The 27007-nt window shown below is 40.0% G+C and overlaps 1 long non-coding RNA gene across 1 annotated transcript in view; it reads right to left on the minus strand.

The window, feature by feature from the left end:
* Window positions 1-1401: 1401 nt before the first annotated feature.
* Window positions 1402-27007, minus strand: part of LOC104270115 — a 29194-nt gene continuing 3588 nt past the window's right edge. The window contains exons 2-3 of the long non-coding RNA XR_717784.1: window positions 14089-14202; window positions 1402-1454 (exon numbers count right to left, since the gene is read on the minus strand). This is a non-coding gene — a long non-coding RNA (uncharacterized LOC104270115). The remainder of the gene's footprint in view (window positions 1455-14088; window positions 14203-27007) is intronic.

Consider the following 27007-nt stretch of genomic DNA (forward strand, 5'->3'; position numbering starts at 1 on the left):
CCGTCACTCACATACTGACAGACACACATCTCGAAAAGAATTATTACGGCTTCTTACAATAGGTACATTTTCAAAGGAAATAAAATTTTAATCTATTGCTTAATGCACTCATAGCTGGAAATCCTCATTTGAATAGCTTTACAAAAAAAAAAAAGAAAGATCAAGAAGAGGAGATGTAATAGTTAACTACTGGAGAAACTTACTAGTAATTCAGAAAATACGCAGATTGGGCCTGGTCAGCTGAACATTTTATTTTCCACAGTTTTGCCAGATGAAAAATCAGACAGGTTATTAAACATTTAGTAAAATTAATGACCCCTTCCAACACAAAAAATAAATCAGTATGCCCAGTGAATATGCCTTGATGTAAAAGTCACTTTTGCATGAAGAACTGCTTAGAGCACTTAGGACAAAAGGTAACCATAAATAAAGAAGTTTGGGGCTGACAAAAACTGAAAAGGAACATGAAAAGAAACCCCACCAGCTGACTAGAAATTACTGTTCTGGAAGAAGGCAACCTTTTCTGATGTTCTAAAACGGGGACTGCATACCAGTTTAATACTAAGCAGACAAGTTATCCACGTTCAGTCTGGAATGGAACAGTTATCTGCCTGTTTTCCAAGCGAGTGCACATTATGTTGACATTCATCAGCTAAGAAAAGGAGAACCAGAATTAAGTGCTCCAGTTAAATCAAACATGTGAGAAGCAGGAAGACCCTGAAGTGCATTTTCTACTTTTACTATACAGAGACATAACAACAATACATCATGATCAAATACTGCTACTTGATCAGAGCCCTGTAACAGATTATTGCCATAAAATACTGGAAAAATGGCTACTTAATACCACACCAATAGCACTGCCACCTAGTCCTGGCTCAAAGTTCTAAAGCTAATGACTAGATGTATGAGAAACCACAGTACTTGTCTGTCCAGATATATGCAGTCAAGGAGTACAAGTTTGGCAATAGATACATGACGGAGCACAGAACGAACGTGGAAGATTTAGAGGGTGACACATGACAGAAAATCAATGGTTTACCAAGATGGAGGGGCCTGAGTGTGTTCATTCCCACCATGAAATTACTGAACACCCGTGTTTCTGGCAGCAACATTTCATCTATAACATCAAATAGGGAAAAAATGACACTAGTTGGGGAAAATACAAATTTCCAAAGCCATGTATCTTCAGAGCAGCACAGCATTGAAATGCTAAAAGCAGCAGCATTATTACCATCAGACGTGCTTGATTTTGGTTTCTAAAGAACGCAATAGAGGCACAGGTAGCATTTATTCAGAATACAACCATCCAAGAATCAGTAATACACCAAAAAAAGGTTTTTCCTACCAGCTGATTTTGGAGTGAATTTGTCCCTGTTGGCTGCACATACTGCCAGTAGCCTGTATCCAAGATCCAAGTCAAATCCTTGCTGAGCCGCCACTCGACTAACCACCTGCAAAGGCAAAGAGAGAAAGCTTAATTAGCGGTTACTTGAGCTCTTTGCAAAGTTACAGTAACCTGCTTATCAGCACTAAGGTTAGGCAACTGAACCTGCTGTGATAGCCACAGTACAAACAGGGTTTGAGGCACTGCTCCCCAGCAGCTTTCAGCGCACACACAGCAAACCGAACCTGGGAGCCTTCTGGTGATCGTTATTTGACCACTCGCGAGAAGAAAGGCCTGTAGTTCCATGAAAGTTGGAGACACAAAGCCTTTCCAGAAGAAATAATCCAGGATAAAGATATGCAAAAATTGTGCAAGATACATTTTACTGTACCTGAGACTTCAGGATGAGAAGTCCCTAAGTCTCTATCTCTGCGTAACAAGCAGTTCCTGGCCCTGTTTCTCAAGAGCAGTGCCCAGGTCCTTTGGGTTAAAACGCCCTCCTCCACAGCGACCGGCAGCGTCCTCCCACACTGTGATCACTGTCACAGTCGCTGCGTTTCAACAATACTGTGTTGGAAAGCACATTTACTACAGTTTTAGAATAAACAGGCCTGTGCAAAAAGTATTTGCCAAACACATTAAATACGGAAAGAAGATTTTTTTGGGGGGGAAGGGAGGAGGACTGATCCAGAAGGACTAGCAATACTAGGCAAATCAAAGACTGGGATGAAGGATGAGAAGCAGTCAACTGTTTCTCTAGGCCAGCAACTCAGCTATCAGCCAAGAACATATCCTCATGAAAATCTGCATAGTACAAACACAATACTGCGGTCGGTCGTTCTGGCAAGCTGTGCTAATGTCATACACAGCAGAGCTTTTCTATTGCATTCTAGTGGCACAGGATGACTTCGGACTCAGAGGCACAGATAGAACAGATTACTCTTAACATTGCCATTACTGCTTCGCATGGAAACAATGGTCAAGGAGCTCCACAAGAAAGAGAACACCATCTCCTTGTGTGAGGCAAAAGAAAGTCCGCATCCTAAATAGCTTACAAGAAAATATCATTTTCCCACCCCATTTCCATCTCCAAAGTTCTTCCTAAATTAATGACACTATAATTATCTGTGTCCAGGACTGGATCCCCCCTAAAAGCGACTGTATAGATCAGAGTGAAGAACCAACATATGTGATAACCTACACAAACAGCTATATTCTGTGCTTTTATCAGCCTTGAATCTTTTACACTTAAAAGTCTGACTGTTGTTAATATCCTGGCTAAGACTCTGGGTCCAAACTTGCAAAAATAAGACAACATAAAAACTCCACAAGCGAAAGAACAGCAGAACAAGACACCTCATATTTTATCCTAAGTTAGCAATAGGAGTGAAGGCTGATGGGCTGCTATGAGATCTGGAAGACACTTACACAATTGGAAATCTAACTGTTCCTGTTTCCTGCTTCCAGTATCTCCATAGCTCAGCCACTGACAGGTAAATGCTAGGGAAGGGATAAGCAGGAAGTGGACAGAAAGTTCCGTTGGTAGACGAGAAGCTCCACCTTCTTCTTAAAGGTTCCTGAGGGCAATGTCTCACTAATGTCTAAACATTATTTAATCTCCTTACCACCACAGAGGAATGCATTTCAGAGTGCTAATCAGGTCTGTAAAATAAAGGAGAAAGTGTCCTCCCAATTTTTTGTTTTGAAAAAGCACATTGTCACTGAACTATTTATTTTGAAAACAGACAGGAACAAAGGCAGATACACCTGCTCAGCAGCGTATAACTTAAGAAACGTGGTAACTCAAGAAACACACTGTCTGCTTACATGCTTGGTTCATTTTAAAACATGAAGCTAAAAATACCGAGACCCTGCTGGCTAGAGGCCAAATCACTACTCAACTGACATCTTACTAATTACAGAAAAAATTCTACAAGTTAACTCAGGAAATACAGAGAATCGTAAAACCCTGAGACCGTGAAAGTCAATCTACGACTGCAATATCTTCACTGAAGAGACTGCAATGTCTGCGTCAGGCCGAGTCCTAAGAACAGGCTGAGGCCTAAGCTGTTATATTCTCATTTGACGCCGATTGCCTGTTCTTAATTTCCTCCTCTGTACCTCGCCGTGGCCAAAAGCAAAGCTTCAAGATACCAGAAAGTGCAACCCCAACGGCCACAGCATCAGCCTGCTGAAGTCTAGCTCAAAGCAGGTGAAGCTACACCTTAGCAAGCACTGCAAGCAGAAGATCCAGCATTAAAAGGAAGAATCTCAACTTTTAAGTGTTGAGAAGTCAGCCATTCAAACTATTGCTTTTTTGCTCAAGTTTTTAATGAAAGATGTTAGAGAAAACAAATTGCAAATTTATTTTAGCTAAAAAAAATGTAACTAAAAATAGTAATCTAAACTTGAAAGTGCTTCCACTGACAAACTGCGCAAAAAACCCTTCCTCTCAAAAAAAGGAACCAAATCCTGTTACTTAAGAGAAACCAGACATTTCTAGTAAAATTTCCATTTTGCCAAGAGTAATTTTCCACCGATTTTTTTCTTCTATGCACTCTGCTAAATGAAGAAAGAGGCTCTGTAAAATAAACTGCTTGAACTATGCTCAGGGGGGCTTTTCTCTGGGCCCTTGTCCACCAGCCCTCGGCTTTTGTACACCGCTCCTCAGCGATTCCCTTTCTCAATATAAATAAGGTAGTTCACATCTTATTTCCAGTTTCTACATAGGCTTATGATTTTTTGCATTAACTGCCTTTAAAGCTTTTCTTTCAATTGTGACAACTAAAGTCTTGGTTTCACTTAAAAATGAAAGTCAAACAGAGGAGATCATATATCCTCCAAAGATCCTATTTTTCAGGTTGCCTACAACTGAAGTCAGACACTGCTCGCCTGGAGCTCGGAAGGCTTTCACCAGTGAATCTGCATGCAAGGGACCTCCTGGCCTTTTTCAATAAATACCGAGATTTCTCAGAAACAAGATGACAAACACGTCACAGGAATATGATCCGGAGAATACAAAGAACTAACTACAAGACATTTGGTAAGTTCAATATATTCCAGTCAGCAGATGCTGTTGAAATTTACCCTACAGTGCCTCAAAGGAACTAGCCTGGGCAATCCTTGTGGCTGCTAATGATTATCTTCAGGAATTCGTTCAAGACAGAGACCTTGGAGGCACATCAAATTTCTGGTTCTAACATGGTAAAAAGGTAAAACTCAAAAATTACAGGTACCCAGACAACCAAATAAATTACTAAACAAATACTGAGTAATACAGAATATCATCATGAATCTATCAGCACAGTGCAATTCTCTTTGACGAGTTAACTGGCCTGGTAAGCATAAGGAAGACAGTGGATGTAACATATTGTTACAACCACTGACATTACTGTCTATGGCACTGCCATAACAGAGGACCATAGCCCAGACAACAATGGTATAAATTTTACTCAGATTATTAATTAATAGTCCTCTGCCAAATCATAACCTGTCCTAGACATGAGTCATTTCTATATGTTGTTGTGTGTTAGACAATGAAATAGAGTAAATTGCAAAATTGCTAGATGATAACAGGCAAAGAGTCTGCAAACACTTAAGAGGACAGGATAATAGTTTAAAACAATCTTTATAAACTGGAAAAAAGTTCCAAAAACCAGGTCAAACAGACATACGGAATAATATAGATGGGAAAGATTTAGGAGCACACAGCAGAATTCATCTGCTCATTGTAAAAGTGACTAAGGAGAAATATTGCGAATGTTCTAGGTATTTAAGTTCATCAAGCACTGGAACGGGCTCCCTATCAATCCATGGAGTTTGGGAGGTAAGGGGATTTATAGTAGACCAGACAATATCTATGTGACATCCCACTTGGAAAAAAGTAGCCCCCATGCTCCCTTAGCTCCATCCCAAGGCCAATATCAGCAATTCCAGACATCTGCTGCTGACTGGAGCCACCCGGCTCAGTCTGAATCCTGTCTAAGGAACTCCTCCAAGTTTGAAACCTCCTGTGATTTCAGTCTTACTCAGGTAACAGCGCTAATCTGATGGAATCAAGTCAACACAGTTTCAATTATCCATTCAATGTTACAACTAAGTGATGTGATACCACTTGCAAACATACTCAGGCTTTCTCTAGCTGCTAATTCTAGTTGGGCATTTTAGCAAAAATTCAGACAATGCAGGCAGCACCCCGTGTTCAGCCATGACTTTGTCCTGTAATGCTGAAGGCATGTATCTTAGTTGACCTAAGCATACATGCCTTAAAATTCTGTCAAGAAGTAGTGCATTAAAAAAAAAAAAAGACATAGTTGACAGCGATACCACCATCATAAATTGAGATAATTATCCTTTGTCATGGTTGAAAGAGGTGCTTGGCCAGCCTAAGGTTCAACACTTAATATTTCTCTATGTTACTTCACAATAACAGTCAAGACAGACCTTACAAAAGCTAGCCTATTTCCTACATATGCTTGTAACATTCAGCTTTCATTTAAACTTAGATATGGTGCTTATAACTATATCAAGCTGTGTCTTTAAAGGAACATATAACTTATTTGAAAACAAACATTACTGTAATGTTAACCACAAATAAGATAACCTGATCACCCCAAACCTTTGAAATCTTTAATCTGAATAATATTGCACTCACGAAGGAGACGTTACATTCACTGACACAGCTCTGCAGAGTTCCAGATGCCTGAACTCTCGGAGCCATTGACAGTGAGGGATAAATGACGTGAGTGAGGTTTTAGTATAAACATGAAAGGCAGAAAAATTCAGCCACTGGCTTCTTGTCTGTTTGCTGAATTTAACTGCAATACTTTTTTTCTCCTTTCTCAACGCTAAGGAGGTACACCATGGCAAGCTCCACTCCCTGCCCTTCTTGTTATCACACCACGTAGTCCTGGAACAATGTACCTCTTAACCTAACAGGCCCGTTAATCAAGAGAGCTATATGACTCGTATTACAAAACTCCCTTCCCATTATGTTGCACTTTCAATGAATCTCTTAACTAGCAGCAGTCAAGAGCACCCCCCCCTGCTGGCATCAGAATGAATTTTACCAATTCAATTTGCTGGCTGCTCAAAACTAAAAATGCCAGCTGATTGCTAGTTCAGACAGCTCTGTGTTCAGCCACTTGTGCATACTTGAAATTATCTGAATGCAGTTTGAAGACTACAGCAGAAATTTTGTAATTAGAATTCTGCAATGTAGATGGTAATTTTTCCCCCTCAGTAACACACAAAGATCAGATAAACAGGAAGCAAATTGAGGAATTTTTCAACACGAATAGTGATCTGCCTCAAACAAAAAAAAAAAAAGCAGGGAGGGGAAAGGGAGGAAGAAATCTTTGTGATCTGAAGTCCTGATGTGATGAGACTCTTACGTTCCATTTGCAGAAGGGCCGCTTCAACAACACAGAAAATCAAAGCAGGTGAGTAAAGTTATATAACATTAACTAGTTTCTTGCCTTTGATGCTTGAAAACAGACCTGAAGTACGTTCTGCAAATGTAAGTGACTCTGTAAAGCCCTTGTGTATATAAACTAAGGTTTTCTTAAAATACATTTCCCACCTCATTAGGTGGATAAGGACCATATTTTCAAAATAAACTAAACCAGTATCCCTACCATCTACTTTTGTTAACCCTTCCTGCAACGGTGAAGTAAACCATGCAGAATAAGGAGATCTCCTCCTTTACATCGTCCTCCTCTCCTCTGCATATCTCTAATACAGAAGAGAAGGTCACTATACCCAACCCTTCCCATCTGAAATTTTCTCCCAGAGGGAAAGATGCAGGCATTTGGCTTTAATTAAGCCAGCTGATCACCGGGTCACTGCAATACTGTTGCCACCTGAGTCCTGGCAGCCTTTGAACAATGATATGGAAGAAATACACAGCCATCATAAGAAAAAAGCAATAAAGGAATTCCAAAAGCATTTTAATTTGGACAGCAACACATCTCCAACAAATATTTTGAAGTTGTAAACCAACCCATGTCTTGACTAATGATATTAAGTTAAAAAAGGGGCTTTAGGACACCACGAGGTCACACGACAGCCAGTAACGCCGAGTTACTCGGTGGCACGTAGCTGCTCTGAAGCAGAGCACTCCGTGCCTGCCGGCTGTATGCTGACGGTACAGCACGTACACAGCCCCAGAGCGCTGCGACGTGCTGCAAACAGACAACTGTGCGCTAAACAGATGCGGGGAGAGGACGATGAAAGCAGAATTTCTTCCACGTGAACCTTTTGCTCTGGAAGTCTTGGGTACAAAGACTAAATGCAATGTTTCTCGGGCTCTAATGGGCAGCTGCATCCTGCCATTTTCTGGTACAGATATGCTGAACTAACTCTTCCATCTGTAATTACTCACATTCAAAGCCTAACCTGATCTGAAAGCTGGCTTTGTGAATGTTACATGTTGATTTGTGATTACACACTCTTCTGCATTAAACAGAATGAACTCAGCCAGGTGTGAAGTCAATGTAGCAGCGGACACCTTAGGAACATATCAGCATTAGCTTGACTTTATTGTTATTGCTGTCTGAGGCATCCTGCTGTGGAAACTTGACATTTTTAAAATATCTAATTTTTGCCTTTTTTTTAAAGAAAAAAATTATATATTTTAAAATAAATTATCTTTTTCATTACATACCAGATGAGCTAAAACAGATTTCTGTATCATGAAGCTAACTGCAGCTACTTTTTTTTCCTTAAAGTGACCTAAAAAAAAAAATCTCAGTAGTCTCAGTTCCAGGATTTTCCAAAGAGAAATGCAATTCAAAAGATCATTGTACCATATATGAGTGTCACTAAAATATGAACCTATAGCAGATACGTCCATAAGATTAACACAGATACTTGTTATTTCACCAACTCTCTTCAGAAGTATAAAGATCTACTAAGAGCTACAAGGAGCACAAAAGATTGAAATGAAATCCATAATCTTCAGAGTACAGCTAGGACTACAGCTTTGTGAGTTGTTATTCTTTTAAAGAAAAACATTCCTTAAACACAAGTTTCCCATGTCTGATGACTGAGGTAGACCCAACATTTGGAGAGGAAATCTAGAACATTAAGACAGTGGGGGGGAAAAAAAAGGCATTTTTAATTACTATTTCAGCATTGCCTTTTGTGGAAAAACTGGGTAGGAAAAGTCATGTTTTGGATGGAACGAGAGGCCCAGGTCCTAACAACAGAGGTCAGAGACCCCAGTGTTCACCAGGGAAGCTCCGTTATATTCAGTGCTTTGGCCAAGAGCCAGCTCAGGTAAGCACACGCTCCTTACCTAAATTCCTCCCACTGTTGTAGTGCCGGATTTTAACTTCTTAGGCTAGCCGCCAGGTACAGTTACAAAATAACCACACACAGCTGTGCTTCTCTCGCCCTTTGATTTCTTTTTCGGATATACTGGAGAGACCTAAAGAATGATGAACTTGGCACCTGGTAACACTGAAGCACAGTAAGAGAACAAAGCAGTGCCTTTATTGGCCTGCCTTGAAGATAAGTCCGTTTTGCTCTCAGCTCTCCCCTTGTTTCTATTTTTGCTGCAGCACCAACAGAAAATATAGCCAAAGCCCTCAGTCAGACTATTTACATGTTAAAGTGCTTGGCAAGAGCAGACCTATGGGATGAGACTAGAGTGGATCTGAGAACAGGCAGAAAAGAGTGTGACAACCTTGTCCAACCAAACTAGGGTTACAGTTAGTAACTGAGGCTGTTTTTTTCAGAACACAGTAGGGTAATGCCAGAGACAGCACATTTGTACAGAATGATATTCTTAATTTTATCAAGACTATTAGCCTTATGTTGGGGTTTAACCTAGTAGGCAGATGAACAGCACACAGTTGTTTGCTCACTCCCCCTCAGTGGGATTGGAGAGAGAATCGGATAAAAAGTAAAACTTGTGGGTTGAGATGAAGGTAGTTTAATAGGACAGAAAAGGAAGAGAGAAAAATAATGATAAAAGAACACAGAAAAGAAGTGATGCACAATACAATTGCTCACCACCTTTGGCTCCTTTGGCTTCGTGGTCCTGGCTGCTCCTCCCCAGCTTCTTGTGCCCTGCAGCCTCCTCACTTGGCAGGGCAGCGGGAGGAGCTGAAAAGTCCTTGGCTTAGTGCAGGCACTGCTCAGCAACAACTAAAACATCCCTGTGTTATCAACATCATTCTCATGCTGAATCCAAAAGACAACACTGTACCAGCTACTAGGAAAATTAACTCTATCCCAGCTGAAACCAGGACACCTCACCATAGCGTAATCTCACTGCAACGTGCTTTGTAAGTGATGAATGCTAGAACCAGAACGAAGACTCAGCCACCTCTGCTTTGTGGGAAGTGCAAGTTATTTTAATTGTCTCCCCAGAACACTATGCAAGAAGTAATGTTTAGTATCAAAGAGCAATGTATCCAGTGCAATTTCAATAATTTATGGAATCAATTATTTTAATTATAATTCAGTTTCTGGCCTACAGACAGTTCTATTTGATTTGAAAATAACTACTGTTGAAAAATAACTCCTAGCTTTCCTTGGCAAGTTGGAAGAGAGGTTATTGTCTCTGAGAAAGACAATAATTTGTTTGTATGAGTTCCATTAAAGCTGTTTAAGGCTACCTTTCTGTAGCCTATGGCTTGTCAGGAAGAAAACTACCCCATCCCTCCTTGACTTTTTATTTATCTGTTGAAATGTATTTTCTTTATAATTTTATATTACCCACTCACTTGGGTGATCTTCTGTAATGGGTGAGGACAAAAAGGTAAGCTCTAGAATTAGTGTCTGCCAGAAATGTTTGAAAGGCAACGCACGTGCAGTCACACACAGTTTTTCCAGAAGGGGCACAACTTTGAGGGCTTAATAAAAAAAACCAAACAACTTTCTTATAGCACAAGCCATAGGTTTACCTGTGTACCCTAAATCTTCTCTGGCCAACAAGCCTGCACTGCGCAGAATTATTCCAGTTTTATTCATAGGCCTTGACAGCATTAGTCCAAGCTCTTTATCATGAACAGATGTTATCTCACCTCTAAAAGAGCAATTATTTAACGGAACCTACAAAACAAATGCAACTATTTAACTGCCTAAGCAAAGCCTGTTTACATGCCTTATTAGACACCTCTCTGGTAAAACTGCAGCTGTCTTACCAAATCCTGAGTTTGCTCTTGAAGCAAGAAAACCACTTCCATTATCCTGCATACGTCACTGGAGCCCACAGTAGCAAATGGAATTCCAGTAATATCAAGTACTGCCGGTAAGTAAAAACGTTTAGCTACTGCTAACACCTGGGATGTATACTGTGCACATCTATTATTTCAACAGAGGAAAAAAAAAACCCAAGATAAAATGAACACTAGAAATGTGTTGACGTTCAATCGTAATGCCAGCACTTAGGAAAACTTGGTGACTTGAAAATGTTATGAGTTACCTAGACAGCACATGTTGAACGTCAACACGTTTCTTTCTCTAACAGCCCATTCTATAGATTATTATCAAAAACGCTGATTCTGAAATTGAAGCTGGAAGCTTTTCTGCTGAAGTCCAAGCAGAATATTTCTAAGACCATTCTTTTGCAGCCATCCAGAGCCTGTTAGATTGGCAACAGGAATAAAAACATACCAGTGTTAGAAAGTGAAACAGATACTACTGACAGTGCTGACATGAAGATGGTATGCGGGATAAACAAAACTACTTCTAAGAGACAGTTCCCAAATTAAGGCACAATTTCAAGATTCTGAGCATATTTTTTTTTCCTTTTTATTAAAAGAATTAAAACTAATTGGTCAATTTTTGAAAAAAATATTGTAGATGAGACTTAAATGATGCAGAAAGTCTGATACACCAGAGGTACTGTTACATTGGCTATTCATAATACAACAGATATGTTTCAACGCTCTGTCATTGCATCTGATTGATTCAAACTTTGCAGTCTATGACTGGATGGTTTGCTCACTCCTGAGAGAGCTTTCCCTTCTGCAGTATTGATATATTAATATATTTTGATCTAGATTAGTATATACCATGTTATCCACTAGTAGGATATGATGATTTCATACCCCTTGATGGTTCCAGAACAGTTTATTATACCACTTTTTCCCTGGTCAGAGAGTTAACAGAACAGAACGTCATAAAAGAACCTTCCTTCTGTATACTACACGTGCCTTTTGAGCAAGAAAGCAATTTTAGTATTTGGAGCATTCCTGGATTAAATGCTCTTGCCTTTAGGAATCCATAAAGCTCAAATGAGTTCTGATAGTAGAGACTACTTGCTTTAAAAAGCGTATCCAAAAAAATGACAGTTTTAAGGGAATTTGGTTTTGAAGGTCATTTTAAAGACTGGGAAGATAAGTCAATAATCCTGTTTTAGTGGTTGAACAGCCTTTCATAATGATTTTTCATTTTTCTTTTAGCATAATCCTTACAAAGAAGAGCACTGATAAACTTTGTCAGTGTTAAGAAAAAATGCTCCTGATAGCACAGAAAGGGCAGCTCAGCAAGCTAATGTTAAATTTACTCATGATATCCCAGTATTTTAGCTGCCTTTCACTTATTTGCAACTTTCTGAATAATTTTCTTGGAAATAGATTGAGGTTCTGGCATGTTTGTTAATAAAGGCAAACACATTGTCCTGCAAGAGGAGCCTTATTTACAAAGAAGTTATATATAAAGCAAGCTCAGAAGAAAAGAAGTTTTGTAAGAAAAAGGATAAAGAGACCTTGTTCACTGTACTGCTACATATTAGGAAGATACAGGAATTATCAACTTCCTGGGGTACAACCATGTAGTCAAGCTTGTTTCATGGGAAGCAGGAAGAGGGATGTACACAGTGAGAAACTGCAAAATTAAAGAATATCTTCCTTAGAGGGATTTTAAAATTAGGAATAAGAAATATTCATTGCAGTTTATATGTATTCTGCAAATCCTGTGTATCTAACACAAAATGAGCCCGTATTTTTGACTTGTTAGGAATATAATGAGATTTCAACATGTGATAAAGATGCTGCTGCCAGTCAGTCCTATGGTGCAGACTGTGCACTCCCGTGACAAGCTGGGAAAGGGGGATTTTGTGCCACCCTGCTCAGATTTCAGGGAGGAGTATGAAGCAAAGCAACACATGCTGTTCACATCTTAACAGTGCTTGGATAATAAGGATTTTTTTCTTTCTTTCCTGGCAAAAGAAATAGTATTTCCATTTCAAATAAACTCTGATAACCAGGTATTGTCTGTTTTACCCCATCATTTTCCATGGAGCATTTCCTTCTCCCTTTCCAGAAGCTCTGTGCAGACAGTGAAGCTCTACCAGTCAGACTTTATTTTGACCCTGCACTTGGGCAGGGCTGCAGATCTGCTTATGTAGAAACAAAAGATTCAAACAGCAAGGAAGTCATGGGTCAGATTAACAATGTTCTAGCAGAGGTCTGCAGAGGAATACCGTGCACAGGCTGCTTAAGTACACTTGAGCTGAATGTCTCCTTTCCCAAATGCTAACCTGAAAATGCTAGCAAAATTTTTAACAAGTATCAAAAAAATGTATTTATGGTCACATCACACCCCATCCACATGTCATCATGACTGAGGAGGTTATATATAATTTTTACTTCAAACAGAATCGTTAAATACCTTAGTTTTGGACTCCACTAACTTTTCTTTTTTTTTTTTTTCTGATTTGAAGAATGATATGGACCTCCTTGTATCATTGGATTTATTCTAACTTAATGACACAGAAATCTGAGGGATGCTATACACTTGAGAACATTAAGATGGAGCCATTCCTTAACATTTGGATTTCTGGTAACTAAATCTGTCTTGGTGTCTGTTTTGCACACACCAGATACATAGCTCATGAAAATAATCCATGCAATTCTGCCCCCTCAACAAATACAATGATAGTCTCTTTGTAAATAATTTTAAAGTTTCTATCTCTTTTGTGACTATTTATTTAAATCAACTTTTCTGCAAATCGCAGTGCAGCTTTTGAAAACTCCTAGTCCAGTCAGAATTTTAATTCTTCTAAAGTCTTGACTCCATGTAACATTTTTGGATTGGATCTTGCTGCTGGGTGCAAAGGAAATAAAACTTTCGAAACACAAAATGCTGTTGTGCACACTATAAAAAATATTTTCAAAGCATGACAGTGAAGTTGCTTTAGGAACTACAGTGGTCTTAATAGAGAGCAAACGGAAAGAAGAGCACCAAAGTCGACTAAACTCTTGGAATTAGTGTGTCAGGATTAGACTTGCAGTAAATATACCTAACAAATTAAGCCAAAGAGGCATGTCTGAAACACCGTTAGCTCCAAGTACAGCATACTTATGACAGAAGACAAGAAGTCCCTCAGTCCCCTCAAAAATGAGCAAAGGAAAATTAAGGCCTGAAAAGTCTGTTAACTCCCTAAGAACACAGCTCACTTCAACAATTTCAAACCATGAAAATAAATATTGTATGTGCATACCAAGTAACCTCGCCTGCATATTTGTATGGAATCTAACTATAAGGGGGTTTCCCTTTTATAATTTAACTTCTTGTTACTGCATTTTGCTTCCTGTTAAGTAATGGAGTCAAAACAGTTGTCAGGATCTGGTTTCACACGTTTAGGATAAAAGCACAAAACCCTTCCCCAAAACACAGATTCCGAAAATCAAATTCCCTTGGTCACACCAGACTGCACAGGGTACGAAGCAGAGAGGCCCACGTACCGTCAAACAACCCATCAGGCTCTGCTCAAACGGTCTCTGGAAGGCTCTGGGGTCTCCGCACCAGTCCAGGAGTTCTGTTGCCGCATTATGGAAGTTTGCCGGGTTCTGTAAGTGCTGAAAAGGGAAGACGAAGCAACGTGGTAAATAACACACACAAGGCTGACATAGTCTTTTTACATCACATTATGCAACTCCTTGACACGATGAACAGCATATAATTTGGAAGCAAGACCTTACATTGTACAGTGAACACAAAAAATCCTACTTCATTCTTACTAATGCAGATTTTCTAATTTTCTGATATGAACTCATAATCAGAGGTGAGCTGCAGCTGAAATAGCAGAGCTCCTCTGAATTCCTTCCTCCACAACGTGACCTCTCCCACATGCAAATCACAATGGATTCTACTCAGAAATCAAAACTATCCAAGCCCAGATTGAGGGAAATTTCAGCCCAGATTAAGGAAAATTTCAGCCTCATGTTTAAAGTCTTGCCTTTGGCTTATGCCCCATCGTCAGGACATGCCAACACAGCCAAGCCTTCTCTCAATCAAGATTTTAATCTTTGCCTGCCAGCCAGAAGGCAAACACGACAGTCTCAGAAATACCAGTGACAGAGCAAAGCACACTTACTACACGGATCCTTTCTAGGAGTTTTGGTTACTGTTCATCATGAGCAATTGGGGTGATCAACTTCAGGATTATGACAGATGGAAGATTATGTCTTGACTGAAATGTGGTAGGATACTGCCACGACCAAAAACATTTTCACACGCACAAAAAGCATGTAGAAATCTCAGACTGGAATCCTACCTCTCCTGAAGAGGCTGGCACAATTCTGAGAGAAAAATTTTGTATTGTTTTGAAATTCATACAGGCAACACAATTTTTTAACTGCTACATTCATCTCTGGCTTCGTACTGAACAAACTGTAGTCCTGTTTTTAGAGGCATTTAGTAAACTTTTCTATCATTCACACTGTCATCCCTCGGTGTGCTGCACTGCCAAAGTATTCCAATATCTTAGGAGGAACAGAGGGAGGGCACAGGAAAATTGAATTCAATTTACATGAATAATATTGCTACTGAATTCTCCAGTTCTAGTGACGTCAGATGTTTCAGTGAAAACTCCAGAAATAAGTAGAAAGGAGTGTATTTAGGAATTCTTGGCACATTTTAAAATAGGAGTTTCATAATTCTTGGCAGTGCTGATAAAAAATACAAAAAGTAGATGAACCTTTTATCTGGAAGGTGCAAACCCACAGGCATAATTTTAAAAATACATCATTATTTTTAATCCATTGCATAATTTGAGAAAACATGACTGTTCATTTCTAAGCATCTGGATTAACAATAATGTTCACAATCTATTTTTCCCCTTTGTCCCCTCAAGCCTGAGAAGCCACATATATCAACTCTACGACAAACAAAGGGAAAAAAAATAATTCCTCTCATTTCAGGTTTTGAGGGGTTCCCCGTCTGTGAGCTTTTGGATCACAGCACTGGAATTCTTACTCAATGAAGGCTCTTGGTCAGAGCCATGTTTTAACAAGAGATGACTGGCATGTGCAGCATGGATTTTTAAAACAATAGCAGAATGTTTAAAAGCAGACAGACATTGTGCAATGTGGGGATTTTTGTCTCTGCTCTACAAACACAGCCTATAGCTCAGGCTACCATCCAGTTCGATAGCTTTACCTATGTTGCATCTCACAATAACACCTCCTTTGTCAGCTGATCTAGTTGTTGGAGGAGTCAAACTAGTGTGCATACAAATTAAAGAGAAGAATCCAAGTAAATAAATATAATAAACCATATTTTAAAGCTTTTTTGTGAAAAACTATCCCACGAGCAGAGCCAGAAATTTGGGTTATGAACCCTGCAAAGTAAAAGGATGCCTTTCTGAAGACTTCATTTAATCCTCCAGAGAAATGATTGCCCGACACCAAATCTCTCAGTGGATACCTGTTGCTTCTGCACACCATTTTCATCTGTAGCTGGTTCAAACCCCTCTACGATAGCACAGATAAGCTCTGCTAGTAGCAGATATATGAATTCCAGAAGGCAAGAAAGGTGCATAAACTGGCAAACAAATTGTACCACACTCAACATATACCACACCAGTAGGACATAGGTCACAGATCTCTCAGTAGGGAAAAACAAACCCCAAAGGCCCTTCCGCACAGAAACAACATAAGGACAAACTCAGTGAAAGCTACTCAGTTTTGTGCTTGAGACAGGCTTTAGTAATCCTTCCTTCCTTCCTTGTGAAACAAATTGAGACATGCTGATGAAAAGCCTGAAATAAGAGCTAGATACTACTTATTTTCACAAATGTTGCCATTTGACAGCTACACATATCTTTCACTAATGCTTACAATGAAATTTCCCCACTGAGAAACAGACATTACACTTGATTCATAACAATTTTAATAGGTTTAGGCTAACAAAAAGCAGAGCATGACCTTAGCCATATGGTTCATTTTCAGTTTAGTACCACGTAATGCCAATTTCCACTTACCATGACACCACTGAAGAGCAGTATTCCCTTTCTTAGAGTAAAGGTCCAACATAGATTAAATTTGCACTTCCATGTGCAAGAAAAGGCTCCTTCTACGCGCCTGTGACAAAATGGGGGTGACCTCAACAACTTAATTATTTGCTCTATAACTCTCCATCAACTTATTTCACTGTATTGGGACTGAGCACCGAGGCACACTTACAACCAGCTTCTTAAATACAGAGGGGATGAAATCCTGACTTCCTAAATCCAACTGCACAACCGAAACTAGTTTAAACAATTTGTGGGGCAAGATAAGCAATTCTATTAGTTCCATTACGGGCTAAAAAGCCTCAAAAAAACCATTAAAAAAAGTTGTCAGAATACAAATAGTTTCTGCAGAGTGGATTTGAGTCGTTGCTGAAATGAGAGAAAAGCTGGTCCTGCAGGGATGCTTCTTACAATGCTGCAGTTCTGTCTGGGACATACTTCTCACAGTTTTCTGACTTCCTTAATATTTTTAAATTAAGGTTCTCCCTCATTTTTTCATTTTCAGATTACCAAGGGCAAACAAAGAGATGCCCCAGCATGAGCCAAAGCATGAACGCAGGTGTAATTCCTTTCCTCAATTATGCAAGAAGACATTCCAAATACCTGCTGTGGTTTTTTTATTTATTGACGGCTTAAACATTACGTTCAGGGCAAAAAGCCCCAATGTTATTCACATCCTCACAACAAAGAGCCTGCCTGAGAAGAACATTATATCTACTATATTCATCAAACAAGAAGTTGAAGAGATTTTCTCAACTCTCGATCCAAGAACAGACACACAAAACAAAGCTTATGCCAGATACATCCATCAGCTTTGTTGTGAAGCATTTCCCATTCATGGCTCCATCCTATTCAGCTGAAATTATTGGCAACATTTTGACAGAGGCAAGGCATGTGCCTACAGAGTCTAGCCTGAAACTGTGCTTCATGTAAACAAGAAAGAAAAAAAAAATCACCTCATTAGCAGACGGTTCAGAAAAAAGTGACAATGAAACAGGTCTGGTTAGGATACACCTTGGTGTATCTTCAGAGCTGCTAGCAAAGTGCCACCTAACAACCCCCAGGCTTGCAACACGTGGAGAGGATTTGTATTAATAAAATCTGAAACTGATACGAACAAAGCCAATGAACAGAACTGATCGGTTCTTTTACCAGATTGCTTTCTGTATAATCTGCTTTTTAGAAGGCTGTTAGTGAAACACGACAATTTCTATTATTTCAAAATTTAAGAAAATTTCAGTGTAATAATTTATAGCTCCAAAAACCTGAATATTTCCTTAGCCTAAATGGAACAGAAATCACAGAAAAACTTGATGCATGTGAGCGCCATCATTATTGCAGGGATCGCCAGGTGGTGCTTCGAAGAGATCATCTCTCAGAGCGATTTATTTTTGGTCTCAGAAGGAATCTCGTGTTCTCTGTCGCACTTCGCTGAACAGTTTGGTGCAGGGAGACGAAGAAAATAGTGTGAAGGACTTGTCTCTCCACTTTACTATGTCCACCAAGAGTGAACTGTCCCCTTTCTGAAGGACTGGGCTGACATTCCCGGGAAGACAGGAACATCTACCTGCTACTTGTGACACCCTCTAGCTTAAACGTTTTATTCACATGAAGAACAGACCATTTTTGTAAATTAGAGTGGACACATGGGCAGAAGATGGCAGGTACACGAGGACCCAAGTTCATCAGGTCTCAGAACAACAGTCTTTGTGCCTGTTCCACGGTTTGCTGCTATCTAGTCACCTAGAGGGAAGGGAACAACATGTACACGGGGAGTTTACACATAACAGCTCACGTGTGGCAACTTTTGTTGCAAACATTTCAAAATAGAGATATTTCTTGGAATTGTGACTCCCTTCCAGTTAGATAGTGATCCAAAAGTCTTGATACGCAACGGGCCAAATATATAAACTTCAGGCCACATATAAATTTAGTTAAGCCCCTGTGAGTGAAAGAGGCATATGTAACGAAAGATCTCATTTTTTTTTAAAGGATACTGAAGCACAATCGAGCTCTTTCAGTCTAAACATTCACACTAAAGTGGGTACAAACCACTTCCTGCAACCAAAGACTCGGTATGATTTTAGAGACAGAAACTGATTACCCATATTGAAATATGGCAAGGACAACAGCCTTATCTCCTCTAGATACAGAAAACTGCAACCTAGATGTACACTTGTGTATCTTAAACAGAACAGTCTAGTAAGTAATGGAAGAATAACAGTAAAAATTAAGAGCAAGTACAGAGGGGTTAACATTATCTCACACATCCATCAAGAAATGCTAACATGACAGCAATGGTATGAAAAGTGAATCATTTAAACATAGAATCAGTATGTTCCAGTTTGTTGCCATAGAAAACAAATGGAGAATTTCAATTTACAAATTACATATCTCCAGTGGAAGATTTTTTTCTCTTTTCTGCAGAATACATCAGACTGAAGGCACATTCCTAATTTCCCACAACTTAACCTATTCAAAATGAGATGTCATGCAAATAAGTTTTTGAGCAGCAAACTGCTTAACTATGCTAAACAAGTTATTGCATTTATTTACGTGATGTCGCACCAAATTATGAAAGCTGACTCAAGTTGTCTGTTTATTTGCCGAGTTACGTCTGCTCTGTGTCTCACTCCTTGATTTAATTGAGCTGCTGAAGATAATATAACTTATCACACAGACACTGTGCCATGTTGCTAGATTCTAGGTTAATTAACAGTAGCCTACAGTCACTGAATTTCTCACATGGTTAGCCACTTGGACCCTGTCTACTGTCTAGCTTCACTAATCAACGCGTCTGGGAATTTTAGCTTAGCGACAGAGCACACTAGCAGCAACACACGGAGCTTTTGATTGCACAGAAAAAGAAAACTTAGCTAGACATAGGTAGCCTTTTCTTCACTCTGAAATTAACCCCTTCCTACGCGCCATGTGGCAAGGCCACGCGCTTGGCAAAGCTTCTGGTGCACCAATTGGGGAAATCAAATCCAGGAGGCAGCTGCTCTCCTGCAGGACAGAAAGCTACGGCTGCTGTTCCACAAGCACTGCCAGCTAACCCGAGCACCGGCGTCTGCCAGCCCGGAGAGGCTCCTGCCTCCTCCTGCCTGCTCTCCTGCACTGCACGAAAGGACACAGGGCTGTGTAGTGAACTGGTCTCAGCCTAGACTGGTCATTTCAGCTGCACTGGCTCTCCCAAAGTGCATGCAGCTCAGGTGCTTGAGCAAGGGAGATGGCAGCAGCGTGTATCACGCCAGCGGCAGGCCCCTCCAGTGCTCATGGGAACAGTCACGGGTTATAGCACGTCATCTTTCAATGCCAATACTAGACTAAAGTTGACCTGAAACTAAGGATACACTCTCTGCATAGGCTTAGCCTCACAGCAGGCTGCCCCTGAGAGCTTCTTCCCCAAACAACATGCTTCCAGCACTTCCGGTACACTGCATCACGGCTGCTGTTCTCACCAGGAACTAGCCTCCCAAATACTAATTTCCATTCATCGTGTACAGTGAGACTCACCATGTGACCACACGATCAACGGACCCGACTCAAACAAAGAAGGTGGCAGCAAACAAAAGGTAGGGCTGGGAGGCACCAGGGCTGCTCTGAGCAGCCCGCGCTTTAGATTAAGCGCATCACGAAACTTCTCCCCAAGGTGGAGCTATACCAGCAACAGAAGAAGAAGACAAAGTTCACGGAATAAATACTCCTCCTGCCTCACAGCAACCCCTTGCCCCCTTTCTAAAATAAAGGTACTTTCAATTACTTAAACCTAGAGAAATACTTGTTGTTATTAATATTGCTCGTCATTCTCCATAAAACACAATGCATGTAAAGAGAGGTGCCAAAAGGCAATAATGATTTTTAGTATTCTCATATTGTAAGTATTTACTCCGTGGTTAATCCTCACACTTCAGCCAAGTTATTCCTAATTTATCTACGGGCTCTGCAAAACCCTGCAACAAGTCCAGAATTTCAGGGGACGCAAAAACCCAATATCAAATCCTTCTTTATCAAATGATGAGCCAGATATTCAGCATGCCATAAATTTGCATAGAGCTCATGACATTTGAAACGCATGTATACAACTCTGAAGTTCACATGATCCACTTGCTAGCTTCACCTGCTGCCACGCAGGTTTTCAAGCCTTTCTCCGTAACAATGAAAGTTAAAATTCTTCTATGGTTGTAAAATTAAGGAATTAAAAAGCAAAACAAAATATACAGCAGTTATCAAACTTTACATATAAAAAAAGGATACTCAAAAATATTAATGCAGAAAACAGTTCCTCTAGAACTAAACTTATTGATACTAGTTGAGGAAGGAGCTGACCCACTCATAACTTTTCTAACTGGTGCATACCTGCTCTGACCCTTAAGAGACAGGATTTGGTGTGAAGCTGCTTTAGCAGATTCTGCCAGGCAAATCAGACTTTTCTTGGTCTGTTTTAATGTTCATCCAGACATGCTTGCAATCATACCTAATGAAAATGCACCGTTGTACTAAAGGGGGGTGAAGATGGGAGTAGGAAAGAAAGTAACTTGGAAAGGGAAGGGAGAGAGAGCACAGAAAGAGATTACGTGCCCTTCAGCTGAAACAACCCAGGAGCAGAACTACTGTGGCCCTGCATGTTGGGCAAAGGGTGTTCAGCTCCCCCCTCAGAAAAAAAACTAATCACCTATCTAAAGAATGTAAACAGGATTCCTGGTCAGACACCCTTGACACAGCGTAACCAAAAGAAGACAAGGGCGATCTCTGTGTATTACTCAGTGCACAAGTATGTTCCCAATAGACCTAAATTTGATAGCTCAACTCAGCACCATAAGCAAGTAGAGGACCTGCAAATCATCAAGGGTCATTTGCTGTAATACATTAATAGAGTCTTTACTACTTTAAAACCTGAGCAGGCTCCATGAGTCCCTCTCCCCCTCCTCTGCACAGGCCTCTACTTGAGATCCTCATCCATCAAGAATTCTCCCTCTCCCTGGCATGCCCTCCCCTGGCTGCAACAGAGCTCAGGGGGTGTTACAGAAATACAGGACATTAACTGAAAATACACTTTAAATGTAGAAAATGCCATAACCTGACATAGGTAGTTTCTCTCTCTTCCCCCCCCCCGGTCAAGTGTGGTTATACAAAAGCCTTATCCACAAGCAGCTATACGCAAGTATATTAAAATCCCATCTGCAATGAAGATTCAAAACAAATGGTCTTTTCTTTTTTGAGAGGATAGAGGGGAGTATTGAGCTATTTTCTGTCTTTGGGGAGTGTGATTTTTGTTTATCTGGATATGGTTATATATAGTTCAATTCTCTACAGTCCCCTTCAATATCAAAGACTGTTTTGTATTCAGATAATCCCCCCCTCCCAATTTAGTGTTTGTGAGATTGAGAGATCCCTAATTAATAGAATTATCTTGCACTTACATGGCTCATTCCATCGGAGGCTTTATAAATATTTTATTAAGCTTACATTTTGAGAAGCACTAGATACGCTAAGAGAGAGATTAAAACTATGTTAGCCTTGCCTCCTTACAAAAAACAGAATGAAAGGGAGTCAGCCTTTGCCCCATTTGTCCACTGCAGCTTCTTTTTCAAAGGAAATTAATAAATACCGAGCAAAGACCAGCACCTCTTTATCCGATACTTTAACTACATGAAAATACTGGGTAAGACAAACAGGGAGTCAACACTAAAGACACAAAATCACATGCTTAACAAATGAGAAGAAGAGCAAATAAAGCACACGAGCATCACTGAACTGCAAAAAAAGCAAGTTGTCCAGTTGTGAGCTGTAAGGGAGCACGACGTGCACTAACACAGATTTCCACAGATGCTTCTCCCATGTACTTCTAGTATAAAGCGTGGGTATAAATCAGTATTGGTTTCAGAAAGGGTGAATGCCTGGTAATTGAACAGGTTCCGCTGCCTGGATCTCCTATAACCACAAGCTCTGTGAGGAAGATTGTGCATCTACTTCCATGTGCTGGAGGAAAGATATTGCAGCCTTGGCTCGTCCATTAGTTTTACAGAAGCGTTAGAGATGGATTCAACATCCTGATCCTCAGGCACTATACAGAGAGGTTAGAAGAGCTAAATCAAGAATCCCTCCCTAGCTCTGCTGATCAGAATTACAATGCTGTCTTCTTGCTCTGTACCTTTTCATATCTACCTAAGCTCAGTGTATTTATGATATACTTTGATAAAACTTTGTGTTAGACAAGGGAACATGCAGCAAAATAAACTTTTCATCATAAACCCACCTACTGCTGTTCCACCCATCCAAGAGGAAACTGTGACTTAGGGGTCCAGGGGCCCCAGACCTGACTGCAGATGGAAACGGGGCACGCTGGTGGCGGTATGTCTTTTTGTTAATGTGTCAATAGATGGAACTTCAGTGCCCAGGCCAGTCTTTGTACCCTGCTTACCACCAGCACTTGGACTGCTATCATATCCATTAAGAGCAATGAGAACAGTACGGTTTACAAAAGACTCAAAATAGTCAGAAGGCTCTGAATTATCTTTCCTTAATCATTCACAAAGCATGATTTTGGGGTGGGAGGGGACCAAAAACTAAGAAACAAAGGTATGACTGTTTGCTCTTTCTCTAAGGCCATGCTTAGTGATGCAAGGCTCCATTCTATCTTTAAATTTGCAATTACAGCTCAACTGAATTACGAAATCATTTCGCTTAACCAGTTCACTCACTCTTCTCGGCACCTGAAACAAGCTGTTTTCCATCAGTACTTCCTGGCATAACATGCTACCGTAAGATGTGTCTGTATGTGACTACAGCAACAATGCTGAGGCTTCTACAGCTTTATCATTCTGACAGACAGTGTAACCATACAGGAGATCTCTTCTCTAATGCCCTCGTGATTTTCAACCAATAGCTTCAGTCCCAAATATCTCAACATACACAGGAGTTAGTTTTCTCGAATGTGTAACCATGTTCTTTCCCTTAAAATACTACCTCACAACTAAAATAATGATTTAAATATTTACCTTAAATTGTTAAGGATTTTCATTGATCAAAATAGGTTTATTTGTTCCAGATTTGTTTACCTGCCTTCTTTACAAAAGAATCCAAAAATCTAGCTTCACAATATCTTTTAGTAGAAGACTAAGGACACAGGAAAAGTGGGGCATCTGCATAAATAATTGTGTTATGAACCATTTAGTAATGTGAAGTACATACACATCACAGTGTTTTGAAAAGTTTGGGTCGCTTTTTTTTCCATGCAATTCTTCTCATATCAAGGTGTTTTAAAGACATCATTGAAATATTACAACATCTCTCTACAGATAGATTATTGTCAATAGAGTATCCTTTAAAAAGAAATAAAGCTATCCAAGAGTATAAAATAAGTTGATAGAAAGGGAGGAAAAAAAAGTACTGACTCAAATTCCTCTGACTTACGTACTGAGCTTTAAAAAATGCATTTAAAAGGAATACATTTATTCATTTTTCTAAATTTCAGGAAAATAAATGCACTGATTTTGAGAAATAATCAATAGCCTTCACTATACCCAGTCAAACAGCAGCACATTTGTTGGACATACTTTGTTTTCCAGTTAATCTTTTTATTCATTTGAGTAATTTACTTACTGATTGTGCTTTTTATAGCACTTTTAATCAACTGACTTAATCTTTATTATTTTAATCTCTTAATCTACACAGAGATAAAAATCTCAAGGTGACTATTTAAAATGACCACTGCATGAACTGATACCACTGTGGAAGATATAAAATTCACGACCTATTCTCACAGGTTCTACCAGTGAGCTAGACATTGCGGAGAGATTTCAAAGTCAAAATAAAAAAATCCTTCCCCCTACATCTTTTTTATATCTATGTGCTTACAAAACTCCCTGCAGCACATGTATGACATTAATGGCTCTTCTTGCATAGTGCTCAGAAACAATAAAGAGTGAATACAACCAGTGAGGAGACTCTGCCTTCAGAAGGTGATGGTAGAGGTCTGTACAGTTGAAGGCCCTTGGCATTAACAGCACTATCACCACTTCAAACAACTTTTTTAAAAAACACTTTCTGTGTTTACAAACAGATACAATAGTCCTTGTGTACAAATGCTGTGTAAGTCATACCTGCTACGGATTTGCTGTTGCATTAATGCACACAATGGAAGGAATTCAAGTAGCAGGTGCATACATATGAAGAAAGAGCCAGGAATAGCTTGCCAGAAGCTAAGACACGTTGCCAGCTACGTCACACATTCACTGCAGAGTCTGACCCAGCTGCTGATGACCCAGCTGCTTCCTGTGTTCATCTGACACCAAGGTGACAGCACGGATCCAACTCACAGATCTCCAGAATTTTCAGACGTTCATTCTTATTTGCCAATAGCAATTATAAGGAACAGGCCAGACTAATCAGTTACACAGAAAAGAAGAAAATTATTCTAAATATGGTGGGTACCAGAAGTTTTAAGTGCAAGAAGCACATATATTTTCCTTTTCAAAACCAGTTAACAATACTCATGTCCCAGACGCTGAGAACAGGTGCTGCAGTGAAATGAGCAGTGGAACTGGGAAGGACAGAAGCGTACCCACATCGGCTTCACCAGCCTGCCTCAGAAGATGATGGGTTCTATTCTACCCACTGGAATCTCATCTGATAAACAAACCAGCCAAATACTGTGAACATCAAGAAAGTGTTTATTTCCCCCACCCCTCCAGAAGTGCTACTAGCACTTCGCCTCTTTGCTGTTTCCCTTGTGGCTTCGTTGCCGGAGCAGTCTCCACTACAAGGCAGGATCTAACAGGGCAGGAATGTTGATTGACAGGTCTCTAAATGGACTAGAGGAGCCAGGAAAGCTGGTCTGCTGTCAAGTTTTCCTAAACATACTTAACTCTTGCAGAGGAATATTCCAAAAGACTGAGCACAACAGCAGACAAAGAATTTGCAACTATGGCTCTCAGGGGAAAAAAAAATAAAAAGGGAGAGAAAAAAGTACAGCTACTAAGACAGCATTGATGGACCATTTAGTAAATAGGCTGTAACACTTGAGGCCCATCAAATGCTTTTTATGGAACAGAAAGGCCTTCTTCACCATTTGCCTTACTGTTGTATGTTCTTTTATATTTAGTTGCTCTAAAAACCTGTAACCAAAAATGTGTATTCTAAATAAATGCGCCCCTCCTAAGAATACTTCTCATTTTCAAAGTTCTTCAGCAATCAAATTTTTATGAAGCTTTATTAAAGCGTTTTCAGCTGCGGTTTCATGCCAGTCTACATTAACCAGTCCAAAATATACAACAAATGACAGGTTTAGGACTGCTGAGCATTTACATGAATCTGCAACAATAACACTGAAGAGCAGAAGAATTATTTCAAACATTTCAGGGCCTAAATGCTAACAGTTATGCAAATATACAAAGAATTCTATTTTCCTCTGAATTACAAGCAACCAAAAACTCAGTTGCTGAATGGTAAAAGAAATGGGCCTGCTTGTTTCCAATTTAAGCAAGAAAACATCAACAAAAACACACAGCAATTACAACTTTTAGCATCTCTCTCTGAATGGCTGGGGTAGGCATTACAAAGCATGGCAACTGCAGCAATTCAGCAAGCTTGCTTGAAGGGAAGAGGGAAGAAATGCTAATCTCTTTCTAGAAATCAGCGATGTGATGTGTGCCTCCAATTAAGTGGCATTCCCAGAGTAATCCAGCACAATTCGATGATAGTGCTCAGTGTATCCTGATGTACCATGACACAAGCTGCAGAAACAACCTTCTCTATTCCCACCACAACCAAATACCAGAGAGCTGCAACTAAAATTTCAGCAGAGCTTTAGTATGTACCCTCACAACCATCCTCAGCAGGGCAGGAAGGTATCATGGCCTACCATGAAATACAGAAAGATTTTATCCATCACCTTCTTTTCAAGAATGTCAGAGATGTATAAAAACCTTACAAACTGACTGCCAGCAAACAAAGACAACCAAAGGGAGAAGTCCCTAGATTTAAGAGAGCTCTAAGTTTTTTAAGCTGACCCATCAGGCTGAGAATAAAGAGAAGATGTCATGCAACCCACTGATGTTACCTGGTATTTGCTTGTGTCACATGAAGAAAATAACGGTGTTTAATCTAAGCCAGACCTCTGGTCTATTATAAAGAATGGTTTATAAAAACCAGTCAATTCTCTGCCAGGACTTCCTATGTGGTCAGGCAAGCTGGCTCCTTCAAAAGGCTGTGTCAGGGCCTCCAGCACCAGTGAAGGTCTCAGATTTACGTCTGTGCCTGCCTGAGCCAGCTCCTGCTGCCCCAGAGCTCCACCACGGATCGTGCTTCAGAGCAATGCAAGCTGTGAGCACCCAGCAGATAACTAGATGATTGCTGCAGCCTCACAC

Source organism: Apaloderma vittatum, unplaced genomic scaffold, assembly GCF_000703405.1.
Source record: "Apaloderma vittatum isolate BGI_N311 unplaced genomic scaffold, ASM70340v1 scaffold3022, whole genome shotgun sequence".
Lineage (NCBI taxonomy): Eukaryota > Metazoa > Chordata > Aves > Trogoniformes > Trogonidae > Apaloderma > Apaloderma vittatum.